This window comes from Rhagoletis pomonella, unplaced genomic scaffold (assembly GCF_013731165.1).
Source record: "Rhagoletis pomonella isolate Grant_MI unplaced genomic scaffold, Rhpom_1.0 Rhpom_scaffold_00006, whole genome shotgun sequence".
Classification (NCBI taxonomy): domain Eukaryota; kingdom Metazoa; phylum Arthropoda; class Insecta; order Diptera; family Tephritidae; genus Rhagoletis; species Rhagoletis pomonella.
The window spans coordinates 49,258,760-49,265,463 of record NW_023458560.1 but is presented as its reverse complement, the minus strand read 5'-3'; positions in this window follow the sequence as shown (position 1 = coordinate 49,265,463).

Below are 6,704 nucleotides of genomic sequence, written 5' to 3'. Positions count from 1 at the left end.
ACTTATTGAATGAAATGCGGCAAATACAATTGCGCTGGACTCTAATACATATGTATGTACTTGAATGTATCAGTGTTATCAATTAAAAAAAAAAAGTAAGAAGTAAAAATAATCTTAAAGGAATACCGTAAATTAGAACAATAACCTAAAAAAGGCATAAAAATTACTTAACGCTTTATTTTAACTGTTTTCGCGGATTTAGGAGACAAAAAACTAATTTTTTTTTAAGAGGTCATAAAATCAAAAATAGTCCCCTGAAATCAAGATTTATCCATGGTCTGGCTGGGGGAAGCAGCCCTTATTGAGCAAAATGGTTGCCCATTTTTATATTTTTTTATTTTTTTTCGCCACGCCTTTGCTTTGTTTTTTCTTAATTAACTCTTAATTCTTAATCACTATGTATGTACTTATCGCCCACATAGGTCTTCACCACTCTACTTACTCGGTCGTCCACGCGGTCTAGCCGTCACTGTGGTGGTACTGAATCCAATAGCAAATAGCCAAATGCAAAACAAAGCAAAGCTACGCAAATCCATTGCAACGATCAAAACAATAGTTATTTAAATAACACCCGCCTCGACTCAACTCTTGTCGCAATCAACGACACAACACAACAGCGGCGCAAAAAAGCTCCCGCTGGAAGTCAACACAAAGTAACTGCAGCGCGACTGCGACAGCAGCGATAGCGCCACTATCATCACTACAATTCACTTGACACGGCTGACCGACCAATGACGAGATCAACACGCAGCAGCTTACAGCAACGTCATTCATCCGCTCAGCGATGACAACAAACTAATTTTAATGACAAAAATATATATGTAATGACAACAATAACGCATTATAATAATTATAACAGCTAGCGCGATGGTAATACTTACGAGGGTCAACACTGATATTCTGGAATTATATAGAAGAACAACTTAATGATGTGTAAACAACTTAGCTCTCGGTATGGGCAAAATTTGCTTTAACCCAGCAAAAAATTGTAACTTCCGGACTAGCTCTTCGGAAGCTGTTTAGGGCTACTTCTGGACTTGTTCGAGACTATTTAGGAACATTTCGGGACTAGTTCAGGACAATTTTAGGGCCATTTTGGGATAATTTTTAACTAATAAGGGACCATTTCGGGACCGCGTCAAAGCTTGTTCCAAGATAATTTCCCAGCTCACGACATTTTCGAACTTTTCGGGGCGTGTTCACGACTATTTCAGGACTAGTTTGGCATCATTTCGGGACACTTTCGGTACCTGTTCGGAACCAGTTTAGAGCTATTTCTATTCCTTAAACAATGGTGAAAAAGTACAAGTAATGTATTTCGGCAGACGGCAATTAAACCTGGGGTCTCTCGGAACCTGACAAATAATAGCGAGAACCTAACAAATAATAGCGAGAATATTTTTGAACATATTTACATTCCTGACTGCAGCTGAGTCTGCAGAGGTGACTTAGCTACAGCCAGAACATGAATGTAAATATTTCCGCAAATATTCTAATTTGTTTAAAAAATGGTTTTCCTTTTCAAAATGACTTTTTAGTCATTGATAAAAATGAAATACAACACAATCTGGACGTCTACTCTACGCGATAGAGATTGATTTATTTTATTCTAAATTTTTCGGGTCAGTTGGGGATTTTCCCACATATTTTTGAGATACAAGTTAACACCACACCTTACAGTACCTCGAATTGGACAATAACCCCATGGGTTAGTGGCACCGATAACACATCCGGTGAATTCGTTATAACCGCAGACGCTGCATCAGCATTCCACGAATATTTCATCAAATTACTAAATGTATCGATCAGCAACAAAATTACGGTAAACAACAGTCAGCATATTGATAACCAACATTACGGTCAACAACAGTCAGCAAATTGGTGGTCGACATAGGTGTAATGTAGAAGTAAGAAATATATTGTAATTAATCTTAAGTTGGATTCAAATAAATAAACACATGAGCGGACAAAAGTCCGCGAGCTTTTTTAAAAATAAAGTTTATTAAATAAAACTTTAACTGGCGCCCGAGTAGGGGCCGGTTTCAAAGTTCGCGTTTCGGTAGTGAGTGCAAAAAAATAACGCCTGTAAAAAAACAGCCGAAGTGTCAACGCGCGAAAATCTTAATATTAATAAGTGATGATAAAACGACTGTGAGAAAAAAACAGCCGAAAATCAATGCGCGGAAACTCACAAAAGGAAATCCACAGCACGCATGTGAAGTGAAATAGACTGCAACAAGGACATTCATTGGTCTGCGTGCAAGAAAAGTGGAATACCCAAGGAACGTGAAGAAAAGAGCCGGTCCAGGAGACAGCAGCGTTAAATTCCTGTAGGAGAGAAACGCACTCCTCTTCAAAGTGTGTTTGGTGGTACCACGAGTAGCTGCAGCAAAAGGGAAACTATACCCCAACACCAGGAGGACTTAATCACAAATATAATATCGGGCTGGTACAGCCAATAATATAATATAATTTGAAGCTGCGATTCACCACCTAACGGGGTACCCTCCAGCTTATAACAATAAAATTCTCTGCGATTCACCACCCAAGGGACCCTAGAGAAGAATTATAAGATAATAAAAAATAAAAAAAAATTATAAAATTTAGAACAGAAATAAAATGTCTAATCCCAATAATCTTGTCCGCCCCCTGTGCTTAACGCACCCACACAACCAAGTGTTTCCAATTCCAACTCCAATTATTTTAATATGGACCAATTGACTAATTTAGTGACAGGACTAGTAAACAACATTATAAGACAAGAAGGACGAAATTTAGTCCAGACAGCTCTTAACCCCAATGCAAATTTCTCATGTAATTTTCACAGATCACCAACCGCTCACCTTTGCATTAAGCAATAAAAACCATAATGGGAAAATGAAAAGGTGGAAGTGCATCCTCGAAGAATATAACTACGAGATGAAGTATAAACCCGGAAAAACCAACGTCGTAGCAGACGCACTTTCGAGACCCCCACAAACTGACATTAATACTCTTACAGTTACAGACCATAGCGACGAAAGCTCCTCACACCTCCTTATTCCGGCCACCGAAGCCGAACCGAAACTCTCCTTCAGGATATCACATCAGAAACCGAACAAGAACAATTAACCATACAAGAGCATCAGCGAGCTCATAGGAATAGCCGCGAAAACAAAACCCAAATTCTACGAAAACTCTATTTCCCAAGCATGCACGCAAAAATCGAAAAAGTTGTTAAACAGTGCTCAACTTGTCGTGCACATAAATACGATAGGCATCCAACCAAACCACAAATTCAACCGACCCCCATTCCACAGTCCCCAGGTGAAATCGTCCATGTCGACATGTGAAAGTAATACCTTCCAGGGCAATAGAACATATCAAAGACCCAATTAGAGAATTAATGATAGCGTTCGGAATCCCCAAACTTGTGATAATCGACAACGAAAAATCTCTTAACTCCGCTTCAATATCATCCCTACTCAGAGACCAAATGTCAATTAACATTTATACCACACCACCCTACAGTAGCACCAGCAATGGGCAAATAGAAAGATTCCATAGTACACTTTCTGAAATAATGAGATGTCTAAAAGCAACTTCCGTGGGAATAACGTTTGAAGAATTACTATTCAAATCAGTTCAAGAATACAATTCCTCAATACACTCAACGACGAAAAACAAACCAATAGACACATTTTTCGGTAATAGAATCCATAGCGACCCCCAACAGTTAGAACAACAAAGACAAGAAAACATAGCACTACTTAAGAAAAAACAAGAACTTCACCTCTCGTACCACAACAAAAATAGACCTCAAAATAAGGACTTCTCACCAGGAGAAATTATTTACGTTAAAATCAATAAAAGACTAGGTTCCAAATTGACTCCAAAGTATAAAAAGGAGAAAGTTTCGGAAAACCACAGGACAACAGTTAAGACAATATCAGGACGAATAGTTCACAAATCCCTAATAAAAACTTAATTAGTTTTCAGATAAAATGGACCTCTACAAACTCTTCATTCTCCTTATTACGATCTCTACTTCTTCATCGGACATACAAATTCTTGACTATAGTAAATCTCAATTAGTAACAATAGACAATGGACAAGCGAAAATACAGGACGGAACATTCAGACTTATTCATCTCATCGACCTAGGAAAATACGAACAATTTCTGACGGAAACCTACGACGAAATAACTGGCCAAATCCCTAAAGACAACCTTCTATATCCCGTCCTAAAACATGAAACAATCCAAACGTTCGAAATCCTTAATACCCTAAAACCTATTAATGACATTAGAAGAAAAAGATCAATTGATATATTAGGAACGGCATGGAAATTTATAGCCGGATCTCCTGATCACGAAGACTTAAATATAATAACTAATAATTTGAATAATTTAAATGAAAACAATAACAACCAAGTAGTAATAAACAATGTATTTGAAAAACGTATAAATAATATAACTGGTATAGTAAATAAGATGTTGAACACCATCAGAAAATATGGTAGTATTGTAATGGAAACTATAGTAAATTTGCAAAACAAAATTAGATTAATAAAAGAAGAACTAATTAATATAGAATACGCCATTCAATGGGCAAAGAATGATATAATTAACTCTGTATTATTAAGTAAGGAAGAAATCGAATTTTCAATTAGCAAACTAAAAAAGGAAAAAGTTCCATTTACAAGTGCCGAAGATGCACTAAGATTAGCAAAAATAAACGTTTTGAGTAAAGATATGAAAATCATTTATATTATTAAAATACCCCTAACATTAAGTGAAACATTCAAAAGAATAATTGAAGACCCGTTAAGAAAATGAACAATATTATAATTGAAACAAAATACAAAGAAATTCTAAAAGGAAAAGATAAATTATATGGTATCAAAAATAAATGTGAAACTTACAATGATTTAATGATTTGCAAAGAAGCAGATGTCATAGATATTAGTAATGATTTATGTATATCTAGAATAATAAATAGCTTAAATTCTACGTGTAATACCACCAATGACCACCACATACCAACAATAGAAAAAATAAATAAAGGCGTAATTCTACTCAATAAATTCAGCGGTAAAATAGAAGCCGATAAAATGGCACAGGAGATAAACGGGACCCATGTTGTAATATTTTACAACACAACCATTAGAATCAACAATAAAGTATGTAGTAATATAGAAGTAATGCCAATTAAATCTATCCCAGTAATATTGCAGCCAACTCCATTAGAGAAGGACCATATCGAGATACTTTCGCTCGAGTCTCTAAAGGACTTACATATAAACAACACACATAAAATAAATTCTCTCAAAAAGGCAACACTATCCATCGGAGGCTTAATATCCATAACATCCGTGATAACAATCGCACTTTTCATTTTGCTAAAGAAAAGATCAATAAAGATACAATACATCGAGAAGGAAGTATTGAAGCCCAAAACAGGTAGCCCGCCACAAGAAAGTAATGACATTCCAACATACGTAAAATTCAACGACTTACCCTTCTATTAATGATTGAGGACAATCATACTTAAGAGGGGAGGAGTTAACACCACACCTTACAATACCTCGAATTGGACAATAACCCCATGGGTTAGTGGCACCGATAACACATCCGGTGAATTCGTTATAACCGCAGACGCTGCATCAGCATTCCACGAACATTTCATCAAATTACTAAATGTATCGATCAGCAACAATATTACGGTAAACAACAGTCAGCATATTGGTAACCAACATTACGGTCAACAACAGTCAGCAAATTGGTGGTCGACATAGGTGTAATGTAGAAGTAAGAAATATATTGTAATTAATCTTAAGTTGGATTCAAATAAATAAACACATGAGCGGACAACAGTACGCGAGCTTTTTTAAAAATAAAGTTTATTAAATAAAACTTTAACTTACATAAATACATATGTATGTACATATGTTGAATTTTACAGTATGAGATTATTTTGTAATTTTTTTGTTGTTTTCGGGATATTTTGTATTTTATTTTTAGCTTTCGGAGTTCGCTATTAATACAAGTGTTATCAGGTCATTTGGGATTTTCGTCGGAAGCCTTCGAGGTTTTTCGGCACTTTTCGATAGTCTGCGGAACCTTCCGGGAACTTTCATGTCCAAAAGTACATCGAAATCTCAACTTCGCTTTTAATTAATATCTGCAAACAGGGACCGTAACGGTTTTGATGTTAATAATAAAAATCATAATTTCACCGTTAAATTAGTTTTCCGATCAAATTTAACAATTAGTTTATAATTTTTATTTTGTCGATCAAGAATAATCGTTATTTATGGATTTGAACTTTTTCGTTCATATTATAACTGTTATTTTCATTTGTATTTTTTATGATTATAACGATTTAAATCGGTCATAAATGACGGCTAAGAATGATCGAAAAATAAAAGTCGCGTTCCCTACTCACAAGGAGTAGCAAGCTGTACTTTTTGGGTTTTCTCTCTATCTCTGAGTGCAATTTTGCTTTTTGACATTTTTACAGGTTTTATCCAGAAAAGTTCAAAATAGCTATTATTTTTGATTGAAAATAATCAGAAAATAATGATTTTGTAATGATCTTAAAACAAATAGGAAACAGTAAAGGTTTTTCTCTACTAAAGAAAAATAAAATATTTACAAGGAAAATTTTGTCTTTTGTTTTTGCCTTTAAAAAGGAGCGGATACGTTATTTTCTGTTTTTTATTA